This window comes from Macaca nemestrina, chromosome 14 (assembly GCF_043159975.1).
Source record: "Macaca nemestrina isolate mMacNem1 chromosome 14, mMacNem.hap1, whole genome shotgun sequence".
Taxonomy (NCBI): Eukaryota; Metazoa; Chordata; class Mammalia; order Primates; family Cercopithecidae; genus Macaca; species Macaca nemestrina.
Window position 1 is genome coordinate 36,320,602 of NC_092138.1, and position 27,056 is coordinate 36,347,657.

Below are 27,056 nucleotides of genomic sequence, written 5' to 3' on the forward strand. Positions count from 1 at the left end.
CTTAAAGATAAACCCTTTCAATCCTTTACCATTAAGTAGGATGTTTGGTGTATGGTGTTTTGCAGATACCCTCTATAAGATTAATTTCTCTTCTAGTCCTGGTTTTCCGTGTTTATCATGAATAAGTGTTAAATTTAATAATTTATTCTACATTTACTAAGATGATATTTTCTCCATTAATTAATATCTTGAATTACAGTAATTTGTCTTCTAATGTTAAAACAACCTAATTTGGTCGGACGAGGTGGCTCACGCCTGTAATTCCACCGCTTTGGGACACCCAGGCGGTTGGATCACTTGAGGTCAGGAGTTCCAGACCAGCCTGGCCAATACGGTGAAACCCCTCCACCGTCTCTACTAAAAATACAAAAACATTAGCCGGGCGTGGTGATGCACACCTGTAATCCCAGCTACTCGGGAGGCTGAGGCAGGAGAATCACTTGAACCCAGGAGGTGGGGGTTTCAGTGAGCCGAGATCGCGCCACTGCACTCCAGCCTCAAGAGAGAGCAAGACTCCATCTCAAAAAAACAAAACAAAACATCACTTAACTTGGGTATGGTATTATTCCTTTCACATAATACTAGATTTTGCTAATATTTTGCTTACAGATTTTTCCGTCTACACTCATGAGCAAAACTTGCATACACTTTTCCTTCCGTTTGCTGTTTTTTGTCAGGTTTTCCTATCAGGGTTATGCTAGGCCATTAAAAAGTTAAAAAGTGTTTCCCGCTTTCGTCTTCCTTCCCCCTTTTATTCTGGAACTATTTAAGACTGGAATTATGTTTTCCTCTTATATATCGTTCAATTTGCTATGGTAGCCATGGTGGCTTGGAGTCGTCTTTGTGGGAAGACTTTGGACTACTCTTTCAATTCGTTACTAAACTATGTAGGTTTTCCATTTCCCTAAACATGGAAACAGAAGACCCTCCTAGGACGTCTCCATTGCGGCAGGGAGACTGCAAAGGTCTCGGGCCACAGGACTAAGGAAAACCGCAAAAGGCGCAGAGTCCCCATAGGGCCGCGACAGAATCACGGCACGATGGGACACGCGAGGGTAAGCTCAGGTCTCAGCGCATCGTGTGGGCGTCGGGACAGCGTCCCAGGCACCTGTTTCTTCCACCTGCTCAAATATCTTTCCCTTCTGTGAAGAAGGGGGCTACGCGCCCCATCCCCAGGGAGCAAGAAGACGCAGAGGGCCGCGCCGGTTCAGGTGCCGCTGGAGGAAATGGAATCTGACGGAGAAACTGATCTAGGGCTGCAGCCCGCTAGGTTCGCTTGACTCACTAAATGCTACTACAACGCCCCACATGGACCGCCACGAGCGGGTCACGTGACTGGACTCTAGCTCGGATGTGCTGTGACGCCGCGTACCGCGCGGCTCTGCGCGCGAGACGATAGGCCTCTGGGACGCTGGTGCCTGCGCGCGGTCACCGCCTCCACCCGCCTGGCCGCTTCCATTGGCGCATGCGTAGCACACCGACTCCAGGATTGTCTCCCAAATCCCACTTCCGCCACTTCTTCCTCCCGAGACCGGCCAAGCGCGCCTGGTTGTCCGCCCTTCTTGGGCTCCTAGGGAGAACGTGGTCCGGGAACTGGCGGTCACTGGGAGGCAGCACAAGAGGTTTTCGCGCTCCTCTGCTGGTGCAACTATCGCGACCATCACCCTGACAGCGGGAGGAAGGGTGCCGCAGGCAAAGGGTGGCGCACCTGCAGATTCGGTTTCTTGCTCGGGGCTCTCGCGAGAGCCGGCGCTGGAGTGTGGACCGCGCATGCCGGTGACGCGTGGTGGAGACACGTCGCCGGCGCCTCTCTCCCTAGGCCTTCCAGGGGGTGAGCTTCCGTCCCAGATTCCTTCGGTCCTACACCGCTTCCATTTCTTTCTTCCTTTCCCTTTCCCTTCCCCTTCCCTTCGTGAGACAGGGGCTCACTCTGTCACCCAGGCTGGAGTGCAGTGGCGCGATCTCGGCCCACCGTAACCTCCGCCTCCCGGGCTCAAGCGATCGTCTCACTTCAGCCTCCTGAGTAGCTGGGACTACAGGTGCGTGCCCGGCTAATTTTATATTTTTGGTAGAGACGGGGTTTCGCCTTGTTGCCCAGGCTGGTCTCAACTACTGGTCTCAAGTGATCCGCCCGCCTTGGCCTTCCAAAATGCTGGGATTACAGGAGTGAGCCCCTGCACCCAGCCCTACCCCCCATCTTTCTGTGTTTCTGCGTGGTGTTGCTACATCTCCAACAGGCTTAACTCAGAGCTGACTTTCCACCTGTGCTGTATCTGCCCCATGGTCCTTAAGAGTATATAAAATACAAATGGCACTTGGGAGGCCGAGGCAGGAGGATTGCTTGAGACCAGGAGTTCGTGACCAACCTGGGCAACATAGTGAGACCCCCGTCTCGTTAAAAAATAATAATGCCGGGCGTAGTGGCTCACACCTGTAATCCGAACACTTCCTGAGGCCAAGGTGGGCGGATCACCTGAGGTCGGGAGTTCGAGACCAGCCTGACCAACATGGAGAAACCCCACCTCTACTAAAAATACGATTAGTTGGGCGTGGTGGTTCATGCCTGTAATCTCAGCTATTCGGGAGGCTGATGCAGGAGAATCGCTAGAACCCGGGAGACGGAGGTTACAGTGAGTCGAGACTGAGCCATTGCACTCCAGCCTGGGCAAAAAGAGCGAAACTCCGTCTCAAATAATAATACAAATAACTGAATGTACACACACAAATAAACGGACTTGATAGTGATTTGTTTAGGTTTTCAGCTGCCCAATTCAAGAAATGTGTTTCTTCTTGTCCCTGATTTCTGTCACTGTCCCAAGGCAGTGGGATTAAAGCACTACTACCATTTTTAGATCCTTGTGTTTGGCATTCCATGTCCTCAAGACATTTGACATAATTTTCTCCAGCTGCGCTGTTCAAACACATGCTTCAAAATCTTAAAAATATTTACCCTGGTAATTAGGCTTGCCATTTTATTAGCACATACTTTTCCCTTCGCTACCCTGTCATTTTCAACAATTCAAACGTATCCTTAACAAGAGCAATAATTTTTCTTTTCTTTTGAGACAGAGTCTTGCTCTGTCACCCAGGCTGCGGTGCAGGAATGTGATCTCGGATCACCGCAGCCTCTGCTTTCCAGGTTCATTTTTTGTGTTTTTAGTAGAGCCGGGGTTTCTCCATGTTGGCCAGGCTGGTCTTGAACTTCTGACCTCAGGTGGTCTGCCCGCCTCCCAAAGTGCTGGTATTACAAGCATGAGCTACCACACCCAGTCGCAAGAATGTTTTTATTAGCTGCACAAGTATTTCAAAGCAAAGTTGTCTCCGTTTCAGATGTGCAACAGCGAAATTCCTATGTTAACAGTACAGATAAGACTTTGATGCCGGGCTGGGTGGCTCACGCCTGTAATCCCAGCACTCTGAGAGGCCGAGGTGTGCGGATTGTCTGAGGTTTGGAGTTCAAGACCAGCCTGGCCAAGATGGAGAAACTCCGTCTCTACTAAAAATACAAAAATTAGCCAGGTGCAGTGGCAGGCGCCTATTATCCCAGCCACTCAGGAGCTTATAGTGAAAAATCGTAACCCATTTGCCCACTTCCCAATGCACCCAGAGGCAACTATTTCGAGTCAGTTTATGCATGATCAAGGAAACATAACTACATTTATTTTTCTCTCTCTTTTTTTTTTATTTAGAGACAGGGTCTTGCTGTGTTACTCATGCTGGAGTGCAGTGGTTATTCATGGGTGTCATCATCACCCATTACAACCTCGAGCTCCTAAGCTCAATCAGTCCTCTTCCTTCAGTCTCCAGAGTAGCTGAGGCTACAAGGGTGCCCACCTATGCATTTGTTTTATACATTAGGTTTTTGTGCTTGTTTTGATTTTTTGAGATGGGTCTTGCTCTGTCGCCCAGGCTGGAGTGCAATGGCGTGATCTAGGCTCACTGCAACCTCCACCTCCCAGGTTCAAGCAATTCTCCTGCTTTAGCCTCCAGAGTAGCTGGGATTACAGGTGCCCACTACTATGCCTGGCTAATTTTTTTGTATTTTTAGTAGAGAGGGGGTTTCACCATGTTAGCCAGGCTGGTCTCGAACTCCTGATTTCAGGCGATCTACCTGCCTCGGCCTCCCAAAGTACTGGGATTACAGGCATGAGCCACTGTGCCCAGCCTATAGATTAGTTTTAAATACTAATTCTGCCTCCTATTAAAAGGATTTGCAGGCCGGGCAAGGTGGCTTATGCCTGTAATCCCAGCACTTAGAGAGGCCAAGGCAGGTGGATCGCTTGAGCTCAGGAGTTCGAAACCAGCCTGGCCAACATGGTGAAACCCCATCTCTACTAAAAATACAAAAATATTAGCCAGGCATGGTGGTGGGCAGCTGTAGTCCCAGCTACTTGGGAGGCTGAGGCATGAGAATCCCTTGAACCTGGGAGGCAGAGGTTGCAGTGAGCCAAGATCAAGCCACTGCACTCCAGCCTGGCGACAGAGCAAGACTCTGTCTCAAATAAATAATACCTGGGAAATTTTCATGATGGTATAGGGACCTACTCAGAACCCAAAGTTGCTGTGAAGTTTTTTTTTTTTTTTTTTTTGAGGCAGAGTCTTGCTCCATCGCCCAGGCTAGAGTGCAGTGGCGCGATCTTGGCCCACTGCAATCTCAGTCTCCCAGGTTCAAGCGATTCTCCTGTCTCAGTCTCCTGAGTAGCTGGGATTACAGGCACCTGCCACTACACCTGGCTAATTTTTGTATTTTCAGTAGAGATGGGGTTTTGCCATGTTGGCCAGGCTGTTCTCGAACTCCTGACCGCAGGTGATCCACCTGCCTCAGCCTTCCAAAGTGCTAGGATTACAGATGTGAGCCACCGTGCCCAGCCATGAAGATTACTTTAAACTGAAGACATTTGACAATAAACTGATGCAGAAAGAGGTCTTCTCGTAGCTTCCCTTATCTGACTAAAAGCAGAAACTTCTGAAAATTGAGGTGGGTCTGTTCCCAGAAGACAGACCAAACCTACTGTAAATCCCATCTCCAGGGGAGTTTCATGGCCATGTGGAAGACAAAAGGACCACTTGCCCACCCTAGGCAACATGGCAAAACCCCATTTGCAAAATTATGACTGAGACAGTGAAAGAGATCTAACTTAACCGACTCTAACTTAATCTTGCTTCTAACCTCCAAGGTGTCCTTATTCATTCCTGGGTTTAGGCTGAACTAACTTTGGGGGAAACTTAGTTTTTAGTTTAAAACAAAGATGATGATAGCCCTTTCCCAAAGCAGATTTCTTCTTGCCTGAGGACTAGATTGCCTCTGTGGGACTAACATTAGTCACAAGATTAGAAATTACTGTTTAGGAGTCTTGCACCTGGAGGCTACAAGATTCTGACCCTCCCTAATCTGCTTGTAAGATCAGTGCTTGAGATATTTTGCAGACCCTGCACTTGATGGATCAGCTGGCACCCCCAGATCTATTAACTGGCTCATCTGATCTTGGGACTCCCACCCAGGAACTGACTCAGCACAAGGAGACAGCTTCAACTCCCTATGATTTCACCGTTGACCAGTGACACTCCTGTCTCACTGGCTTCCCTTCACCCACCAAGTTATCCTTAAAAACTCTGCTCCCCTAATGCTCGAGGAGACTGATTTGAGTAATAATAAAACTCCAGTCTCCAGCACAGCTGGCTCTCACTGTGTGAATTACTCCTTTTCTATTCCAATTCCCATCTTGAGAAATCGGCTCTGTCTAGGCAGTGGGCAAGGTGAACCCCTTGGGTGGTTACATCATCACTACAAAAAAATACAAAAAATTAGCTGGGCATGGTGGCACACGCCTGTAGTCCCGGCTACTGGGGAGGCTTAGGTGAGAGGATCACTTTAGCCAGAGCATCAGAGGTTGCAGTGAGCCCAAATTGTGCCACCATACATCACAAACTTTCTTATCAACCATTGGTTCTCTAGAAAACTCATTTTAAGGGAGGAGACCACCCCTTATATTGTCTTATGCCCAATTTCTGCCTCCAAAGAAAGAAGTGAAAACTAAAAGGCAGAAATGAAATGCACAGGCAGACCGCCCGGCGCCATACCCTGGGCCTGGTAGTTAAAGATGGACTCCTGATGTAATTGGTTATGTTATCTATAGATTACAGTCATTGTATGGAAAAGCACTGTGAAAATCCCTGTCCTGTTCTGTTCTGTTCTTATTACTGGTGCATGCAGCTCCGAGTCACATACCCCCTGCTTGCTCGATCGATCAGGATCCTCTCACACGGACCCCGTTAGAGTTGTAAGCTCTTAAAAGGGACAGGAATTGCTTACTTGGGGAGCTTGGTTTTTTTTTTTTCTTTTTTTTTTTTTTTGAGATGGAGTCTCGCTGTGTCTCCCAGGCTGGAGTGCAGTGGCGTGATCTCGGCTCACTGCAAGCTTCGCCTCCCGGGTTCACGCCATTCTCCTGCCTCAGCCTCCCAAGTAGCTGGGACTACAGGTGCCCGCCACCACGCCCGGCTAGTTTTTTGTATTTTTAGTAGAGATGGGGTTTCACCATGTTAGCCAGAATAGTCTCGATCTCCTGACCTCGTGATCCACCCGCCTCGGCCTTCCAAAGTGCTGGGATTACAGGCTTGAGCCACTGCGCCTGGCCAGGAGCTTGGTTTTTGAGATGTGAGTCTTGCCCAGCTTCGGGCCGAATAAAGCCCTTCCTTCTTTAACTCAAGTGTCTGAGGGGTTTTGTCTGCAGCTCGTCCTGCTACAATTTGTACTGCCTAGAGAAACCTATTTGTTCATCTCAGTAAATTTTCTCTCCTCTCTCTCACCTTCTGAATTAGGCATTTACACTCCAGCTTTCAACATTTGGTAAGCTAGCGATTTGTCTTATTATATCTTCTATGCATATGAATAGACTTTTAATCTTCTATGAATCTGTCTTTTGTCAGTTTAATTCACAAGCCCTCGTAGTAGGAACCTAAGACGATAAAGGAAAGGTTTTTCCTCTGCCACAATGGTAAAAGGCACAACAGTTTTTCAAAGAAAACTGAGGTGGGAAGGAGGAGGACCTCAAACATTTTCCAAAAATAGGAAATTCAAGGCCAGGTATGGTGGCTCATGCCTGTAATCCCAGCACTTTGGGAGGCCGAGGCATGTGGATCACCTGAGGTCAGGAGTTCGAGTCCAGTCTGGCCAACATGGGAAAACCCCATCTCTATTTTAGTAGAAAATTAGCCGGGTATGGTGGCGGGCACCTGTAATCCCAGCTACTTGGGAGGCTGAGACAAGAGAATCACCTGAACCTAAGAGACAGAGGTTTCAGTGAGCCAAGGTCGTGCCATTACACTCCAGCCTGGGTGACAAGAGCAAGACTCTGACTCTAAATAAATAAATAAAAATTAGGCGCAGTGTGGCACACGCCTGTAGTTCTGCCTACAGGCTGAAGTGGGAGGATCGCTTGAGCCTGGGAGGCCAAGACTGCAGTGAGCCATGATCAGCACCACTGCACTCCAGCCTAGGTGACAGAGCAAGACTCAAAAAAAGGGGTGGGGGGAGGGAGACTCCAAATGGCTAATATATAAAAAGCCTTGCAATCTCATAAATACCCCCAAAAATACAAATTAAGATTACCCCCGTGGATAACAAATATTAAGAATCTTGGCAAGGCACAGTGGCTCATGCCTGTAATCCCAGAACTTTGGGAGACTGAGGCAAGTGGATCACGTGAGGTCAGGAGTTTGAGACCAGCCTGGCCAACATGACGAAACCCCATCTCTACTAAAAATAGGAAAATTAGCCAAACATGGTGGCGGGCGCCTGTAGTCCCAGTTACTCGGGAGGCTGAGGCAGGAGAATCACTTGAATCTGGGAGGCAGAGGTTGCAGTGAGCTGAGATGGTGCCACTGCACTCCAGCCTGGGCAACAAGAGCAAAACTCCATCTAAAAACAAACAAACAAACAAAAAATCTGGCTGGGTGAGGTGGTGGGCTTCTATAATCCTAGCTACTCTGGAGACTGAGTAAGGAGAACTGCTTGAACCTGGGAGGTGGAGGTTGGCAGTGAGCCACTGCACTGCAGCCTGGGCAACAGAGAGGGAGGGAAGGCAGGTAGGCAGGCGGGCGGGCGGGCAGGCAGGCAGGCACGCACCTGGGAGGTGGAAGTTGGCAGTGAGCCACTGCACTGCAGCCTGGGCAACAGAGAGGGAAGGAAGGCAGGCATTCCTGGGCAACAGAGAGAATTGGGCAAAGGAAATAATTCCATGGGCCCAGCAGCAGACCATCTGAATTAGAATCTGTATCTCAACAAGATCCCTATGTGATACATATATACACTAATATTTGAGAAGCACCTGTGCCCCAGGATAGGTGGACAAGAACATTCTTGATAGCCCCAAACAGAAACCCATTATCCATGAACATAAGAGATAAAGTGTGCTGTATTCATGTAATAGAATATCAATAGAAAGTAACAAATTACAGCTGAATAATACAGCATGCATAAATATCACAATGTTCAGGGAAAGAGCAATACATAAAGAAAATACATAGAGTATAAGTCTAAATATGTAAACTTCAAAAACAGACAAAACAGGCCAGGCTCACTGGCTCATGCCTGTAATCACAGGACTTTGGGAGGCTGAGTGGGACCAGCCTGGTCAACATGGCAAACCCCTGTCTTTTGTTATTAAAAACAAAAAACAAACAAACAAAAAAACAGTCAAACCAAAACCACATTGTTTAGGTATGCACATTAAAGTGAAGATGCCGAAAAAAATGGGTGTAGTGAAGCAAGAAAGTAATTTGTGAGAAAGTCAGGGTGGCGTTTACCTCCCTCTAGAGGAGAGAAATGGAGTGTGATCCTGGGAGGAGGGGGCGCATTTTGGGGCTGCTCACAAAACTGGTATATACATAAATAGTGTTTATGAGGGTGATATTTTATAATTATTATGGTTCATATTGTTCTATGGAGTTTTGCTATGTGTGTTATATTTCACATTAGATAAATAAATGCCATAGGTTTTTCTTTTCTTCTTCTTTTTTTTGAGATGGCGTCTCTATCATCTCGGCTGGTGTGCAGCTCTCTGCAACCTCCACTTCCCGGGTTCAAGCGATTCTCGTGCCTCAGCCTCCCAAGTAGCTGGGATTAAAGATACACGCCACCATGCCTGGCTAATTTTTGTGTTTTTTGTAGAGCTGGGTTTCGCCATGTTGGCCAGGCTGGTCTCAAACTCCTGACTTCAAGTGATCCTCCCACCTTGGCCTCCCAAAGCGCTAGGATTACAGGCGCAAGCCACTGTGCCCTGCCAAGACTTATTTCTTTTTTTTGAGGCAGAGTTTTGCTGTTGTCACCCAGCCTGGAGTGCAATGGCACCATCTCGGCTCACTGCAACATCTACCTCCCAGGTTCAAGTTATTCTCCTGCTTCAGCCTCCCAAGAAGCTGGGATTACAGGACCCTGCCACCACGCCCAGCTAATTTTTGTATTTTTAGTAGAGACGGGGTTTCACCATGTTGGCCAGGCTGGTCTCTAACTTGTTAGGAACAAGTGCTCGATGCCACAAAGAAAATCAGCACTTAGAAAGTTTCTCAGCAAGGCAGACTTACTTCTGCAGAAGGCTGCTGCCTGCGTCTGTCATGATTGCAAGAACATACCAAACAAAGGAGAGAAGGATTTTTATCCCTAACGCAGCTCCAGTTTCTGTGTCCTCTCCCCATTGGCTGGAGTTGGAACCCACAATCCAAGTTAACCCGATTAGCTAAGACTTACATTTTTCCAAATAGGGTAAAAGCATAATTTGCGAAGAGAGGAGGGGAGGGAGAGACTGTCTGTTACCAATTAGCTGGGAAGGCATGTTTGGGCTCGGCAAAGGCATGAAGGGTTGTTTACAGAAAAAGAACTTATTGTTTTTAGCAGTGTGAAAGGACACTAGCGGTTACAAGGAACAAGGGAATTTGAAGCGGAACTTAATTATTTCAGGCAAACTCCTGACCTCAGGTGATCCCCCAACCTCAGCCTCCCAAAATACTGGGATTACAGGCATGAGCCCCCATGCGCAGCCAAGACTTCTTTCTTTTTTTTTTTTTTTTTTTTTTTTTTTTTTTTTTGAGACGGAGTCTGGCTCTGTCGCCTGGGCTGGAGTGCAGTGGCCGGATCTCAGCTCACTGCAAGCTCCGCCCCCCGGGTTTACGCCATTCTCCTGCCTCAGCCTCCCGAGTAGCTGGGACTACAGGCGCCCGCCGCCTCGCCCGGCTAGTTTTTTTGTATTTTTTTAGTAGAGACGGGGTTTCACCGTGTTCGCCAGGATGGTCTCGATCTCCTGACCTCGTGATCCGCCCGTCTCGGCCTCCCAAAGTGCTGGGATTACAGGCTTGAGCCACCGCGCCCGGCCGACTTCTTTCTTTTTTTTTTGAGATGGAGTTTCGCTCTTATTGCCCAGGCTAGAGTGCAATGTTGAGTGAAATGTCATGGTCTCAGCTCACTGCAACCTCCACCTACCAGGTTTAAGTGATTCTCCTGCCTCAGCCTCCCAAGTAAATGTGATTACAGTGGCCCGCCACCACACCCGGCTATTTTTTTTTTTTTTCCAGACAGAGTCTTGCTCTTTCACCCAGGCTAGAGTGCAATGGCGTGATCTCGGCTCACTGAAACTTCTGCCTCCCAGGTTCAAGTGATTCTCCTACCTCAGCCTCCCAAGTAGCTGGGATTACAAACACCCGCCACCATGCCTTGCCAATTTTTGTATTTTTTGGTAGAGAGAGGGTTATACCATGTTGGTCACGCTGGTCTTGAACTCCTGACCTCAGGTGATCCACCTGCCTCGGCCTCCCAAAGTGCTGGGATTACAGGCGTGAGCCTCTGTGCCTGGCTAATTTTTGTATTTTTAGTAGAGACGTGGTTTACCATGTTGGCCAGGCTGGCCTGAACTCCCAATCTCAGGTGATCCACTCACCTCTGCCTCCCAAAGTGCTGGGATTACAAGGGGGAGCCTGTCTCTCTCTCTCTCCATTGCAAAATCCCATTGCAGTCGTCCCTAGATCTATCAAGATAGTATTGAATAAAGTCTGTGTGACTGCAGGGTGCAGTGGCTCATGCCTGTAATCCCAGCACTTTGGGAAGCCAAGGCAGGTGGATCACAAGGTCAGGAGTTTGAGACCAGCCTGACCAACGTGCCAAAACCCTGTCTGTACTAAAAATACAAAAATGAACCAGGCACGGTGGTGCACACCTGTAGTCACGGCTACTCAGGAAGTTGAGGTGGGAGAATCTCTTGAACCCGGGAAGCGGAGGTTGCAGTGAGCTGAGATCGAGCCACTGAATTCCAGCCTGAGCAACACAGTAAGACTCCTTCTCTCTCTCTGTTTTTTTTGTTTTGTTTTGTTTTTTGTGACGGAGTCTCACTCTGTTGCCAGGCTGGAGTGCAGTGGCATGATCTCAGCTCACTGCAACCTCTGACTGCCTGGTGCAAGCGATTCTCCTGCCTCAGCCTCCTAAGTAGCTGGGATTACAGGCACGTGCCACCATGCCTGGCTAATTTTTGTATTTTTAGTAGAGACAGGATTTCACCATGTTGGCCAGGATGGTCTCAAACTCCTAACCTCGTGATCCGCCTGCCTCAGCCTCCCAAAGTGCTGGGATTACACGCATTAGCCACTGCACCTGGCCGAGACTCCTTCTCTCAAAACACACACACACACACACACACACACACACACACACACACACACCTGTGACCTGTGTCCTAAAACAAACACTTAAGACTTTTTTTTTTTTCCCTCAAAGTGCTGGGATTACAGGCATGAGCCACTGTGCCCGGACAAGAGTTTATTTTTTCATAAGGGTCATGTCCGGGAGCAGTGGCTCACGTCTGTAATACCGGCATTTTGGAAGGCCAACGCGGGTGGACTGCCTGAGATCAGGAGTGCAAGACCAGCCTGGCCAACATGATGAAACCCTGTCTCTACTAAAAATACAAAAATTAGCCGGACATGATGGCGGGCACCTGTAATCCCAGCTACTTGAGAGGCTCAGCTGAGATCGTGCCATTGCACTCCAGCCTTGGCAACAAGAGCAAAACTCCGTCTCAAAAAACATATATATATAAAAAGAAAAAGAAAAAATAAACTCTTCAAAAAATAAAAACAAAGAACATTAATAAGTCTTAGGAAGCATTAGACCTAGTTTCTTTTCTCTTCTTTTTTTCTTTTCTGTTCTTTGCTTTTGAGACAGAGTCTTACTCTGCTGCCCAGGCTGGAATACAGTGGCCCGATCTCAGCTCACTGAAGCCTCTATCTCCCAGGTTCAAGTGATTCTCGTGCCGCAGCCACCTAAGTAGCCGAGGTTACAGGTGCACACAACCATACCTGGCTAATTTTTGTATTTTTAGTAGAAATGGGGTTTCACCATCTTGGCCAGGCTGGTCTTGAACTCCTGACCTCAGGTGATATGCCCGCCTAGGCCTCTCAAAGTGCTGTGATTACAGGCGTGAGCCACTACACCCAGCCTACGAGCCTAGACCTAGTTTTAGTTCCTTTTTTTGCTTCACTCCATGGTAGCATAGGAAACTAGTTTCAATTCCGGATTCTACCATCTGTCTGTATGACTATGGGCCTTTGGTCAGTCTTTCTAAAATGAAGATATGAAGATTGCTCATCTTACAAATGAGTAAAAACTACCTGATACGTAGTGCAGGCTTTGTAAAGCACTCATCACGCTGCTTGTCATACTGTAAGCACTGATATGGCATAGGAAACCCAACCCCCAAGCATAGCACCTTGGAATTTGAGAAAACAGCATACACTGGAAGGCCACTGTCACATCTCCCTCATCCTTCTCTGAAGCAGGCCATAAAGCCTAGGAAGGTCATCCTCTTATCTCCCTTGAAAACCCTCATGTGACAGGTGTCCTGCCCTGTATCAGGGTGGAAAGAATGTCATACAGGGCTGCCAAGAAGAATCTGAACAAACAGGTCTTGCTAATCTCATGTCCCCAATTTATTACCGTGAGATCATACCCAGTTTGTTCAATCATACTTCTGCACAACTATCCACCTTCTCAACCCTATGCATAAAAGTACACAGGCTTTTCTTTGGGTCTTTATTTCCTTAGGAAAACTCCCCATCATGTAAAACTTATATTACATAAATGTATATGCTTTTCTCTTGTTAATCTGTATTTTGTTATAGGAGTCTCAGCCATGAGCCTTAAGTAAGGAAAACTTGCTTTTTCTTCTCTACACACTCAAATAAATTAGTTTGCCTCCTTTTCCATGCTTACCCAATATAAAATAGTAAAATGCCTCTTTTTTTTTTCTCTTTTTTTCCTGAGATAGAGTCTTGCTCTATCGCCCAGGCTGGAGTGCAGTGGTGTGATCTAGGCTCACTGCAACCTCCACCTCCCAGGTTCAAGCAATTCTGCTTTTGCCTCCAGAGTAGCTGGAATTACAGGCGCCTGCCACCATGCCTGGCTAATTTTTTTGCATTTTTATTAGAGAGGGGGTTTCACCATGTTGGCCAGGCTGGTCTCAAACTCCTGACTTCAGGCAATCTACCCATCTTGACCTCCCAAAGTGCTGGGATTGCAGGTGTGAGCCACTGCACCTGGCCTCTTAGTAAGACTTAATTTCTGTCTGGGCACAGTGGTTCACGCCTGTAACCCCAACACTTTGAGAGGCTGAGGCGGGTGGATTACTTGAGGTCAGGAGTTCGAGACCAGCCTGACCAACATGGTGAAACGCCATCTCTAATAAAAATACAAAAAACATTAGCCAGGTGTGGTGGTGGTGCCTGTAATCCCAGCTACTCGGGTGGCTGAGGCATGAGAATCAGTTGAATCCAGGAGGTGGAGGTTGCAGTGAACTGAGATTGCGCCACTGCACTCCAGGCTGGGTGACACAGCAAAAATCTATCTCAAAAAAATAAAAAAATAAAAAATAAAAAAATACTTAATTTGTGCTGTGCCACCAAAAAAATGTGCATGCCAGAAACTGTACTGTACACTATGGCATTTTATGTAACTGTCTTATTTCCTCCATGAGACTGCAGTGGTCTGAAGTGTAGAGGATTGACCTTGACCAAATGTGTTTTCTAGCCTTCCACCATCTGCCACAGACTGACACATGTACTAAGTTGTACCCTGTAAATACTTCATAAATAGTTATTTAAGGCATAAATCGGCAGAGAGTAGAGTTTTTGTTTTGTTTTGTTTTGTTTTTGTTTTTGTTTTTTTTGAGACGGAGTCTCACTGTGTCGCCCAGGCTGGAGTGCAGTGGTCAGATCTCGGCTCACTGCAAGCTCCGCCTCCCGGGTTTACGCCATTCTCCTGCCTCAGCTTCCCGAGTAGCTGGGACTACAGGTGCCCGCCACCTCGCCCGGCTAGTTTTTTTTGTATTTTTTAGTAGAGACAGGGTTTCACCGTGTTAGGCAGGATGGTCTTGATCTCCTGACCTTGTGATCCGCCTGGCTCGGCCTCCCAAAGTGCTGGGATTACAGGCTTGAGCCACCGCTCCCGGCCTTGTTTTGTTTTTTTAACAAAAAAGAGCAAATGCTGAAAAAACTTGCTGTTACCATGCACACACGACATGAAGTCTTTGGAATTGGTTCAGGAAGATTTCCTTCTTCCTGTGCTCCACCCTCTTCATTACAAAGATGAAATTATTTTTGTGTCGAATATTTATTTATTGATTGAGATGGAGTTTTGCTCTTGTTGCCCAGTCTGAAGTGCAATGACATGATCTTGGTTCACTGCAACCTCCATCTCCTGGGTTCAAGCAGTTCTTCTGCCTAGCCTTCCAAGTAGCTGGTATTACAGGCATGCACCACCATGCCTGGCTAATTTTGTATTTTTAGTAGAGATGGGGTTTTGCCATGTTGGTCAGGCTGGTCTCAAACTGCTGACCACAGGTGATCCACCCGCCTTTGCCTTCCCAAAGTGTTGGGGTTATAGGCGTGAGCCACTGCACCTAGGCTTTTTTTTGTTTGTTTGTTGGTTTTTTTTTTGAGACGGAGTCTCGCTGTGTCTCCCAGGCTGGAGTGCAGTGGCGTGATCTCGGCTCACTGCAAGCTCCGCCTCCCGGGTTCACGCCATTCTCCCGCCTCAGCCTCCCAAGTAGCTGAGACTACAGGTGCCCGCCACCATGCCCGGCTAGTTTTTTGTATTTTTAGTAGAGACGGGGTTTCACCATGTTAGCCAGAATAGTCTCGATCTCCTGACCTCGTGATCCACCCGCCTCGGCCTCCCAAAGTGCTGGGATTACAGGCTTGAGCCACCGCGCCCGGCCTTTTTGTTTGTTTTTTGAGACAGACCCTCGCTCTGTTGCCCAGCCTGGAGTGTAATGTCATGTGATCTTCACTCACTGCAACCTCCTCCTCCCAGGTTCAAGCAATTCTTCTGTCTCAGCCTCCTGAATAGCTGGGACTACAGGCACCCGCCACCACACCCGGCTAATTTTTTGTATTTTTAGTAAAGTTTCACCATATTTCACCATATTGGTCAGGCTGGTCTCGAACTCCTGACCTCAAGTGATCCACCCACCTTGGCCTCCCAAAGTGCTGGGATTACAGGTTTGAGCCACCATGCCCAGCTATGGCCGATGATGATGATGATGATGATGATGATGATGATGATTATTGAGATAGAGTCTTGCTCTGTTGCCAGGCTGGAGTGCAGCGGCGCTATCTCGTCTCACTGCAACCTCCACCTCCCAGGTACAAGCGATTCTCCTGCCTCAGCCTTCGGAGTAGCTGGGATTACAGGCGCCCACCACCACGCCCAGGTAATTTTTTTTTTTAGTAGAGACAGGGTTTCACCATGTTGGCCAGGATGGTCTCAGCCTCTTGACCTCATGATCTGCCCGCCTTGGCATTCCAAAGTGCTGAGATTACAGGAGTGTATTTTTTAAGTGTTTTTTTTTTTTTTTTTGAGACAGGGTCTTGCTCTGTCACCCAGGCTGGAGTGCAGTGGCATGATCTTGGCTCACTGCAACCTCTGCCTCCTGGCATCAAGCAATTCTCATGCTTTACCCTCCCGAGTAGCTGGGATTACAGGCACACAACACCACACCTGCCTAATTTTTCTGTGTTTTGTAGAGATGGGGTCTCTCCATGTTGCCCAGGCTGGTCTTGAACTCCTGGCTTCAAGTGATCCTCCAGCCTCAGCCTCCCAAATTGCTGGGATTACAGGCATGAGCCGATGCACCCACCCTGTGTTTATTCTTTTAAAGGATAGTAAAGTAGAGGGAGAGGGAGGGAATTGCAGGTTAGATTTTTTGTTTGTTTCTCTGTTTTTTAGTTAATGTCTTCCCGGAAATCTCTATGGTGCTTCACTTTCTAGTTTAGCTCCTGCTAACTTTAATAGCTCAACTGTTACCCTAACAAGGGTGTCAGTGGGGGAGCCCTGGGGAAGTGGGTTTCCCTGGGGAGGAAAGTTTCTACATTCAGTAAAGACTTGGCTTGGGTTTTGTCAGGAGGGAAAAATGGGTCAGTGACTCAGAAAAGCTTGCCTGAAAGCTGACATCTAGTGTTCATTTCTGAAAATATGTCCTGACACACTAATCCTGAGGTTTTCTATCCCAAGAACTGTTTTTATTGATCTTACTGTAACGCACCAGATTTCGAGAACTTTTGACTACCCAAAGAAGCACAACTTAGAAAATAATTATGGTGCCGGGCGCGGTGGCTCACGCCTGTAATCCCAGCACTTTGGGAGGCCGAGGCGGGCGGATCACAAGGTCAGGAGATCGAGACCACGGTGAAACCCCGTCTCTACTAAAAATACAAAAAATTAGCCGGGCGCGGTTGTGGGCGCCTGTAGTCCCAGCTATTCAGGAGGCTGAGGCAGGAGAATGGCGTGAACCCGGGAGGCGGAGCTTGCAGTGAGCCGAGATCGCGCCACTGCACTTCAGCCTGGGCGACAGAGCGAGACTCCGTCTCAAAAAAAAAAAAAAAAAAAAAAGAAAATAATTATGGTTTTCACTTTGTTTTAATCACAAGACATATAATACTGCCAAAATAGAACTTTGGATCAACAGACATGATAGCAGTTACTGTTATTTTATTTTCTTTCATTTTATTTATTTATTTGTTTTTGAGACAGAGCCTCACTCTGTTGCCCAGGTTGGAGTGCAATGGCACAATCTCAGCTCACTGCAACCTCCGCCTCCCGGGTTCAAGCTATTCTCCTGCCTCAGCCTCCCAAGTAGCTGGGAGTGTAGGCACACGCCACCAGGCCTGGCTAAGTTTGTATTTTTAGTAGAGATGGGGTTTCACCATGTTGGCCAGGCTGTTCTCGAACTCCTGACTTCAGGTGATTCACCTGCCTCAGCCTCCCAAAGTGCTGGGATTACAGGCGTGAGCTACTGCACCCAGCCAGCAATTATTTTATTTGAGATAGAATCTCACTTTGTCACCCAGGTCTGATTTTGCAGTGGCACAGTCATGGCTCACCACGGCCTAGATCTCCTGGGCTCAAGCAATCCTCTCACCTCAGCCTACCGAGTAGCCGAGGCCATAGGCCTGCACCATCGTGGCCAGCTAACTTTTTAAATTTATTTTTATAGAGACAGGGTCTCACTATGCTGCCCAGGCTGGTCTCAAATTCCCAGGCTCAAAGGATCCTCCTGCCTCAGCCATCTAAAGTGCTGGGATTTCAAGCATGTGCCACCTTGCCTGACTCCAATTTATTTTTCATTTTTATTTTTATTTTATTTTTTGGGAAGGGTCTTGCTTTGTTGCCCAGGGTGGAGTGCACTTGTGCAATCTCAGCTCCCCGCAGCCTTGACCTCCTGGGCCTGGCCAATCCTCCCACCTCAGCCTCCCAAATAGCTGGGACTATAGGTACATGCCACCACGCTGGCTAATTTTTAATTTTCTGTAAAAACAAGAGTCTCACAGCCCAGCATGGTGGCTCACGCCTGTAATCCTAGCACTTTGGGAGGCTGGGGCAGGAGGACCACATGAGACCAGCCTGGGCAAGAGAGTGGGAACCCTCTCTCTCTCTTTTTAAATTATTTTTTATCTTTTTTTTTTTAAACAGGCTCTTGTTCTGGCACCTAGGCTGGAGTGCAGTAGTGTGATCTTGGCTCACTGCAGCCTCGACTGCCAGGGCTCAAGTGATCCTCTCACCTCAGCCCCCCAAGTAGCTGGGACTACAGGCACGTACCACCACGGCCTACTAATTTTTTTTTTAATGATACGGAGTCTCACTCTGTCACCAGGATGGAGTGCAGTGGTACCATCTCGTCTCCCTGCAACCTCTGCCTCCCAGGTTCAAGCAGTTTTCCTGCCTCAGCCCCCTAAGTAGCTGGGATTACAGGTGCACACCACCACGCTCAGCAAATTTTTATATTTTTAGTAGAGATGGGTTTCAGCATGTTGGCCAGGATGGTCTCAATCTCTTGACCTTGTGATCCTCTCGCCTCAGCTTCCCAAAGTGCTGGGATTACAGGCATGAGCCACCGTGCCCGGCCTGGACTTCTTTTTTTTTGAGACAGGGTCTCACTATGTTGCCCAGGCTGGAGTACAGTGGCGCAATCTCAGCTCACTGCAACCTCTGCCTCCCAAGTTCAAGCAATTCTCCTGCCTCAGCCTCCCGAATAGCTGGGACTACAGGTGCCCGCCACCATGCTTAGTTAATTTTTGTATTTTTAGTAGAGACGGGGTTTCACCATGTTGGCCAGGCTGGTCTTGAACGCCTGACCTCAGGTGATCTGCCTGCCTCAGCCTTCCAAAGTGCTGAGATTACATGCGTGAGCCGATGCGCCTAGCCAAAAAAAGGACTTCTATAGGAAGGACAAATAGGTTTCTCTAAAAAAGACAAATGTATTTTTAGAAGAACAAATGGAAGACATGCAAACATTATCACAAACTTTCTTATATAGCTGTGAGTGGTCTTTTTCAGGGTCATAAAACTCGGCCAGAGAGGGGATTTATGGTAGGTTTACTCTTGGTCTCTCCCCTGGGAGTAGAAGCCACCCCAAACAGGAAATTTATGTCAGTCCTCATTTCTCAGAAGTTTCTACTTTTAATCAAATAAGGGAAGTCCCAAGGAAGCTTCTTTGTGCATCTGTTCCATCTCAGATGTCTTCAGCTTAAAATAATCTTTATACTAACTCCGGTGTTCTGAGTGGGACCCCACAATTGTATGTTTAATCACCTTGTGAAACTTGACAAGTATTTAACACAACATTTTCTGATTTGGAATATTTTAGAGAATGTGATTCATTAATAAATCACATTTATTCATTAATAAATCACATTCATTAATAATTCTCATGCCTCAGCCTCCCAGGTAGCTGGAATGAATAAATTTGATTTATTAATTTATCAAAAAAAGAGATAATTGGTTTAACAGTGCTCGGATTACAGCATGAGCCACCATGCCCGGCCAGCAGTATGTATTTTAATGGACTGGCAAACAGTCAATTGTTCCCTTTTTTGCTTTTTTAAATTTCAAGCCTTGTCACTGAGTCATAAGACAATTGTTCATGATGTCATAAATATAATTTTACTTCAATAAACTATAATACACTTGTAGCATTCCAGGCTCTTTTTTGTGTGTGTGTGTGTCTGTGTGTGTGTTCTTTTTAAAATTTTTAATTATTGACTGAGCACAGTGGCTCATTCCTGTAATCCTAGCACTTTGGGAGGCCAAAGCGGGTGAATCACTTGAGGTCAGGAGTTCAAGACCAGCCTGGGCAATATGGTGAAACTGCGTCTCTACTAAAAATACAAAAATTAGCCGGGCATAGTGACACACATCTGTAATTCCAGCTACTTGGGAGGGTAAGGCATGAGAATCACTTGAACCCGGGAGGTGGAAGTTTCAGTAAGCCGAAATCGCACCACTGCACTCCAGTCTGGGTGACAGAATGAAACTCTGTCTCAAAAAAAAAAAAAAAAAAAACGTTTTCAGGCCTTTCTTTTTTTTCTTAGAGACAGGATTTCACTCTGTCTCCCAGACTGGAGTGCAGTGGCACAATCATAGTTCACTGCGGCCTTGAACTCTTGGGCTCAGAGAATCCTTCCTCAGCCTCCTGAGTGGCTGGGACTACAGGCATGCCACCATGCCTAGCTATTTTTATTTCATTTATTTATTTCTGAAACAGAGTCTTGCTTTGTCACCTAGGCTGGAGTGCAGTGGTGCAATCTCGGCTCACTGCAACCTCTGCCTCCTGGGTTCAAGCAATTCTCCTGCCTCAGCCTCCCAAGTAGCTGGGACTACAGGTGTGCACCACCACGGCTGGCTAATTTTTGTATTTTTAGTAGTGACAGGGTTTCACCATGTTAGTCAGGCTGGTCTTGAACTCCTGACCTCATGATCCACTTGCCTTGGCCTCCCAAAGTGGTGGGATTACAAGTGTGAGTCATTGCGTCCGGTCTTTTTAAAATCTTATTACCATATTTCAGCTAGGACAAAATGCTGTTATTTCAGAAATAAAGCCATTGCTCTTTCAGTTTGGTCTCGGCTGGCAAAAAGGTGGCCTTGTTATGTAAATAAAGCCCCTTTAATAGTTAAAATTAAAAATCTTTTCTTTTCTCTTACTTTTTTCCCTCTTGTTGGCTGTTTTCCTCCCACTTCAGAGGCCTTGTTCCCAGTAATTTAGGATTCCCCTTCTGATTTGACCAGGACAGAAACAAACAACAAAACAGTTAAGCACAACTAACAATGATGACACAAATTATACTATTTCTGAGCGCTCTAAGTGTAAGCAGAAGCTAACACCAGCTGGTTGTTCATGCTAATTTTAGTTATTTAAGAGAATTTGCAGGAAGACAGAATCCCAAACCAGTTTCTTACCTAGTGATGGAGCCCAAGCTGGAGACCGCTCTCCACTGATGCAGAAGCAGATGAATTCGCCTTCCTTGGTGGAAGTGAGTGGAAAAACTCCCACAAAAAGGGAGTTTTTTTTTTTTTTTAAACAGCAAATAAACCTCAGACCCCCAGCTGAAAAATGCTGGAAGATCAGAGATTCCTGGAGGAAAGAGGTCCTGGACTTTGGCAAATTGTCTTGTCAGTTTGGGCTATAAGGTGCCCAAGCCAACACCAAGCACCGAGAGGCGAACTGCTGCAGGCTGGGCCACTTTCATCTAGGATCCCTTCCTGATTACCAGATGTCAATGGAGGAAAATGATGAGACAAGTCTCAATCATTTTAGGAGATTTATTTGCCAAAGTGAAGAAAGCGCCCAGGAGACTGGTCTGTGCTTTCTCCGAAGATGATTTTGAGGGTTCCAAATTTAAAGGGGAAAGGGCAGGATATTGAGAAGCACACAGTTTTTACATAAACAAAAGAGGCTGGGAAAAAATGTGGGGAATCTGCATTTTACATAAGACAATACGGACAAAATGGGGTAGGGGAACAATCAGGTATACATTTGTGTCTGGTGGGCTGGGGTGACTGCACCTGTAAAGATAAACTATCAATTTGCATTGTTGGCTGGGCACAGTGGCACACGCCTGTAATCCCAGTACTTTGGGAGGCTGAGGCAGGTGGATCACCTGAGGCTGGGAGTTTGAGACCAACCTGGCCAAGGCAGTGAAACCCGGTCTCTACTAAAAATACCAAAAAAAAAAAAAATTAGCCAGGTGTGGTGGTGGGCACCTGTAATCCCAGCTACTTGGGAGGCTGAGGCAGGAGAATGGCATGAACCCAGGAGGCGGAGCTTGCAGTGAGCCGAGATCCTGCCACTGCACTCCAGCCCGGGCGACACAGAGTGAGACTCCGTCTCAAGAAAAAAAAAAAAATTATTTTTTGCATTGCCATGGTGAACCTCTTTTTTTTTTTTTTTGAGATGGAGCCTCGCTCTGTCGCCCAGGCTGGAGTGCAGTGGCAGGATCTCGGCTCACTGCAAGCTCCGCCTCCCAGGTTCATGCCATTCTCCTGCCTCAGCCTCCTGAGTAGCTGGGACTACAGGCATCCGCCACCACGCCCGGTAAGTACTAAAGGACTGTTAATTCATTCAACAAACATTATGTGATCTAGGCACTTAGAATACATCAATCAACTAAGCTGACAAAGATCCTTTCACTTGCGGAGCTCAATCTTAGTGGAGGGATGGAGGAAATAAACAGTGCACAATAAATAAGTGAAGGTTAGAGTATGCAGGAAGTTAAGTGCTATGGATGAAAGAAAAAGTACAGCAGTGTAGCAGGGTCAGGAGTGCTGGGTGGTGGGTGGCAGTGCTGAATGGGTGATCAAGGTGTCCTTTTTGGGTTTTTTTTTTTTGAGATGGAGTCTCGCTCTGTCACTCAGACTGGAGTGTGGTGGTACAATCTCGGCTCAATGCAGCCTCCACCTCCTGGGTTCCAGGGATTCTCCTGTCTCAGTCTCCTGAGTAGCTAGGAGTAGCCTCCTGAGTAGCTGGGATTACAGGCACATGCCACCACGCCTGGCTAATTTTTGTATTTTTAGTAGAGACGGGGTTTCACCATGTTGGCTAGGCTGGTCTCAAACTCCTGATCTCAGGTGATCCACCTGCCTCGGCCTCCCAAAGTGCTAGGATTACAGGCATGAACCACCATGCCCAGCCAAGATGTCCTATTTGAGAGGATAATGAGAGTTGAGCAAAGGCCAAAGGAGATGAGGACATTAGCCCAAAAAATATGTGAGAAAGAATATTCCAGGCAGAGGGGGTACCTAAAACAGGCCCTAAGAGAGAAGCATGAGAATCTTACAGGATAACAAGGCCAGTGTGGTTTGAGGGAATGAATGGAAGGGGAGGGCCAGGCTGAGCTTAGAGAGGGTGCTCAGTATCCCATATGTGGCCCTCCAGACCACCCTTCACCTTCTTCCATCCTGCTGTGAGTCCAGGGAGGTGCCCTCTAGGGACTACACCCTTGCCATCTGGCTTTCTGTTGGATCTCCTAACAGGGCACCCACAAAAGAGAGCGAGTGAGGAGAGTGGCATCTGGGTATTCATTACTCTTGCTCCCTCTAAGCAAGATGCCCACTGGCTGGCTGCATCCCTATCCCTCAACTGAAGGGATTCAACTCCTGACAGGTGGCTATCGCTTTAGTCCTCTCTGTTTGGGGGATCTGGTACCACTCCGTTCCTTGCCCCTTCCAGCATAGGGATGCTGTAAAAGCCCTGCTATTACTAGACCCAAGGTTGCTGTACAATCATTCCCTTTCCTCTGCTCACACCTTTTAGAATAACCCCTTTTTAAAATTCTCCTTAAACTATCCTAATTTGAACATGCCAGCTGTTTCCTGCTAGAACCATGACTAACAGAATTCGGTCATTTCAGGCCTTGAAGGCTATTCTAAGGATTTTGGATTTTACTCTGAATGAAACCAGAAGCCATGAGAGTATTTTCTACAGAAGGGTGATGTGATCCGACTTAGCTTTTAAAACACTCACTCCGGCTGCTGTGTTGAGACTAGGGGGCTGGGGCGGGGAGGGTAGTAGGGTAGAGGCAGAGACACCTGTTAGGGGGATCCTGCAATGATAATACAGCTAACTAAGGTGTTCACTGTGGAGGCAGTTGAGAATAGGTCAGATTTGGGACATGTTTTGAAGGTAGAGCCAACATGACGTCCTGATGACTGGTGCAGTGGAAGAAAGCAGGCTTTGGCATAAACAACTAAAAGGATGGAATTGCTGTCATTTACAATGGGAAAGGCCATAGTGGAGCACGTATAGAGAGGAAGATCATGAGTTCAGTATTGACACATCAATTTTCAGATATTTATTGGACATCTGTGAGGAGATGTCAAGAAGGCAGTTGGGGCTAGGCGTGGTGGCTCACACCTGTAATCCCAGCACTTTGGGAGGCGGAGGTGAACGGATCACAAGGTCAGGATATCGAGACCATCCTGGCTAACACGGTGAAACCCCGTCTCTACTACAAATACAAAAAATTAGCCGGGCATGGTGGCGGGCACCTGTAGTCCCAGCTACTCGGGAGGCTGAGGCAGGAGAATGGTGTGAACCCGGGAGGTGGAGCTTGCAGTGAGCTGAGATCACGCCACTGCACTCCAGATTGGGTGACAGAGCAAGACTCCGTCTCAAAAAAAAAAAAGAAGGTAGTTGGATGTAAAAGTATGGCATTTGATAAATGTATAACCAGAGGTGCATAGGAGATAAAATTTAAACCCATGAGACATGGTAAGATCAGCAAGATCACCAAGAAAGTGAGGGTTAGATACAGAAGAGGACCATAAATTACACTTGGAGACACTCCAAATGAAAAGGTGATGAGAAGAGAGAATTAGCAAAAAAAAAAAAAAAAAAAAACACTGAGAAGGAGCAGACATAGAAGTAGGGGAAAACCAAGAGAATGGGTGTCCTAGAAGTCAAATTTAAAAAGCATGTTATACCCAGGCGTGATGGCCTGTGCCTGTAGTCCCATCTACTCAGGAGGGTGAGGTGGGAAGTGGAGGCTGCAGTGAGCCAAGATCAGGTCACTGCACTGCAGCCTGGGTGACAGAGTGAGACCCCATCCAAATTTAAAAAAAAAAAAAAGGCATGTCGGGGAGAAGACAGTGATCTTATTTTGAACCAATGGAGGAAAAAACTGGGTGAAATGTCTTTGAGATAACATGGGAGATGAGTCATTGAGTCTTTGGTGATTATAGATAATTCAGTCACCATTATGTTTATGACTTGTTCTTATAATCTCTCATCACCTTGTCTCCTAAGTAGACTTGGAAGCTCGATATTGTACACCTTATTAGGAATATACTCAATTGTCTTCTAGTATAGGAAAAATTCGTCTTGTGTGTGGAGTAAACATTTTTGCCATTACCACCATGAATATCATATTCCCTTTATCCTCACCGTGTCCGTCAAAACCAAGAAAACATCTGCGTGTAGAGCTCATAGAATGTTTCAAATAAGCTGAAATTAGAGTTTTGTAGCATTGAAATTGAGTCTTTACACCAAAGTATAATTTGAAAGAGGAAACTTAGCAATTACTCTGCCCAAATTCATTGATCGTGTAATCTTTCTTAGCTAAGAACGTTACGGAACAAAGGCCCGCAAGGGCCTGGCAGTTGAGACACTTTAGCCAGTTAAGAAAATTCATTTCACCTCTGCGGAATGTTTGATAGGTTTGGTCATCTGCCTCTGACAGCACAAAAGCCCTAAATTTAATACCCTGAAGAGCTAACGTTGAAGTGCAAAAACGAAGGTTGAAACAGCCCGACTCCGATACACTGAGAAGAACCAGGATGCACCTGCACTTCTAATTTTTTTCAATTTCAGCCCAGAGCCGGCCTGGTTCAAGCATTTCTCAGAAATTTCCAGCGCACGTTCCCCATCTGAAGGCTCACACCTGCGGGAGCAGAACACACTCCACACGGGTGCCTCCAGCACACGGAACTTGCGCTCCCGGAAACTTACGACATGGTCATTGTTGAAGTGTTCCCCTCGAAGTAGCTGGGCGTGGTGGCGCGCTCGTGGAGTCCCAGCTACTCGAGAGGCTGAGGTAGGAGCATCGCTTGAACCCAGGAGGAGGGAGGTGCAGTGAGACGAGATCGCGCCACTGCACTCCAGCCTGGATAACAAAGCGAGACTCCGTCTCAAAAAAAAAAAAAAAAAAAAAAAAAAAAAAAAAAAAAAAAATCCTTAAGGACAGCCCAGAGGCTGGCGACACCTTCACGGGCCCCTCCATGGATGCGCCTCTGAGGTCACCGCTCCGGAAGGTCCCAGACTGGCGTGGAAACCTATTACTAAGTGGGGCGCGTGGACACCGGCAGGTCCCGCTCTAAAGGAGTCCCGCGGATGCTTGGGCCTCAGTTCCTCTTTCCTGCCCAAGTATTCCCCCCGCTCTGACGAAACAGGCAACTTCCAGACTGTGGCGTTAGCTCAGCGACTGCGCTGAGCCCCGGGAAAGAACCTGGTCCCGACGGCCAGCTGACCCAGGTTAGTTGCGGAGATGCTGACTACCCCGCTTCGCTGGCTGCTGCGAGGTCACATGAGGCCCTCGGTGTGACGTGAGGTCCTCGGGCGCAGCAGGGAGCGTGGCAGCCAACTCTTTCTGCGCGTGCGCGAGCGCGAGCATCTGCTGTCGTTTAGGCAGAACGGTCGCAAATCGCACCCTCAGTACTGGCCCGCTTTGCTCTTCTACCTTGCCCTCCTAGTCCGGATCCAAGATCCCAAGTAATCGTCCTACCCCTGCACCGGGGCCGGGACCAGGCAGCCAAGAGCGGCGGAGACAGACTGCTGGGACTGCGACATCTCCTCTCCTGTTCGCTGCCATATGCCCGCGTCGTGTTGAGCGGCCTGCGGACACTGACAGCCTGCCCGGTCCGCTGAGTGTTTGATCCCCATCCTCGCAACGCTCTGGAGTGGGTGGTGCAGCCAGTCTTCTTTCATTCTTATGAGGCAAGAGAGAGACCCTCTCATATTGTTTTATACCCAGTACCTGTTTAAAAAACAAAACAAAACAAAACAAGGAAGTGAAACCAAAGACAGGCAGCCCGGCGCCAGGCCCCAAACCGGACCTGGACCTGCCTGGCCTAAACCTAGTAGTTAAAAATCAACTCATGACTTAAAAACCGATGTTGTCCTTAGATTCCCCGCGTCGTATAAAAGAACATTGTGGGCCAGGGGCGGTGGCTCACGCCTGTAATCCCAGCACTTTGGGAGGCCAAGGCGAGCGGATCACCTGAGGTCAGGAGTTCAAAACCAGCCTGACCAACATGGAGAAACCCTGTCTTTACTAAAAATACAAAATTGGCCAGGCGTGGTGGCACATGCCTATAATCCCAGCTACTAGGGAGGCTGAGGCAAGAGAATCGCTTGAACCTGGGAGGCAGAGGTTTCGGTGAGCCGAGATCATGCCATTGCACTTCACCCTGGGCAACAAGAGTGAAACTCCGTCTCAAAAAAAAAAAAAAAAAAAAAAAAAAAAAAGAACATTGTGAAACTCCTTGCTCTGTTCTGTTTCTCTCTGACCACCGGTGCATGCAGCCCCTGTCACATACCCACTGCTTGCTCAAATCAATCACTACCTTTTCATGTGAAATCTTTAGTGTTGTGAGCCCTTAAAAGGGACAGAAATTGTGCACTCAGGGAGCTCGGATTTTAAGGCAGTAGCTTGCTGATGCTCCCAGCTGAATAAAGCCCTTCCTCCTACAA

At 47.5% G+C, this 27,056-nt stretch overlaps 1 long non-coding RNA gene across 2 annotated transcripts; it reads left to right on the plus strand.

The window, feature by feature from the left end:
- The first annotated feature begins 1,466 nt into the window (after positions 1-1,466).
- Positions 1,467-27,056, plus strand: LOC139358132 (uncharacterized). Of its 2 annotated transcripts, XR_011612548.1 has the most exons (4): positions 1,467-1,831; positions 15,632-15,749; positions 21,765-21,905; positions 25,025-27,056. It is a non-coding gene; the product is annotated as an uncharacterized lncRNA (long non-coding RNA). The 2 variants fall into 2 exon arrangements; XR_011612549.1 differs by lacking the exon at positions 21,765-21,905.